The following is a 1,000-nucleotide window of genomic DNA, read 5'->3' on the forward strand; positions in this document are numbered from 1 at the left end:
TAAGTTTAGTTTGACTCCCACTTCCAGCCCAAGGTCAAGGGGGTGCATCTGCAGATGGCCTTCTGGCTGGCAGAGTCCCAAAGTAGTACTGGGCATTATGTGGGGAGAGACAGGGCACTGGGGAGCTCCCCAGAGATCCAGCTAAACTGGCTTTCAGAACAGACCCACTGGACATGACCCGCTGAGCCGCCGATGGCATAAGTGGATTAACCCATTCGTAAAGCAGAGCTGTTAATCACCCTGTCCCGCCTCTTAACATCTTGAGAAGATTAAATTTCAGCTGGGTTTCAGAAGGGACAAACCACATTCCACCATAGCACGGAGCCCTCTGGCTATTGGCTGAGGACAGCCCTCAGGTGTAGTGGGCTTGGGGGGGCGGGGTAATAGAGGCTCAAACCTCCCATTGGGCTGTTGACTTTCTAATGCAGAAGTCCAGCCCCTAGGACATGACCTTCATCTGAGAGTGACCTTGGTATTGGCTGGAGGGAGGGAAGGAGGTCACTGGGAGAGCCAAGGTGAGCAAATTCGGAGGTCCCAGTGGGGTGCAGGAACATTCTAGAGAAATCAACTGCACGGGCCTCCCTACATCCCCATCGTGTCCAGGGGACCCTCTGTACCTGCAGGGATGCCATGTGATGGGAGTTCGGTTGTACAGGGACAGGTGCATGCCAGGGCAAAACGGAGAGTTCATATGTGGGGCATGGGGTGTGTAGGGGAGGGTTCTGCGGGGCGCACAGAGAAGGCTCTATGTGGACATACCTGGGACATTGCTAGAATGGGGAGTGTGTGCGCGATGGGGTGTCGGGGGCGCTTGGACGTGGCAAGTGGGGACAATTCAAGGTGCCAGACTGGAGCTTGCTGAGGGGTGAGGGAGGTGGCCAGAGGAGCCAGGATCCTGCAGGTGGCCGGACTGGTGGCAACAGGCAGGCTCCGCCCGTGGACGCTCCCGGGGCTTCCCCGCCTCCTCCGCCCGCCTCCGTCTGGCCGCGCTTTGTCGCGG

At 58.2% G+C, this 1,000-nt stretch overlaps 1 protein-coding gene across 2 annotated transcripts in view; it reads left to right on the forward strand.

Annotated features, from left to right (window-relative positions):
• The first annotated feature begins 406 nt into the window (after window positions 1-406).
• The window catches only part of Scnn1b (sodium channel epithelial 1 subunit beta), a 46,588-nt gene continuing 45,994 nt past the window's right edge, over window positions 407-1,000 (forward strand). The window contains exon 1 of one of the 2 annotated variants that reach the window (XM_048789651.1): window positions 407-515. The gene's annotated coding sequence lies outside the window, so the exon portion shown is untranslated. Of the gene's footprint in view, window positions 516-962; window positions 985-1,000 lie in introns of those variants that run through there. The other variant, XM_048789654.1, reaches the window with a different exon arrangement.

The sequence above is a fragment of the Marmota marmota genome, unplaced genomic scaffold (genome assembly GCF_001458135.2).
Source record: "Marmota marmota marmota unplaced genomic scaffold, marMar, whole genome shotgun sequence".
NCBI classification, from domain to species: Eukaryota; Metazoa; Chordata; class Mammalia; order Rodentia; family Sciuridae; genus Marmota; species Marmota marmota.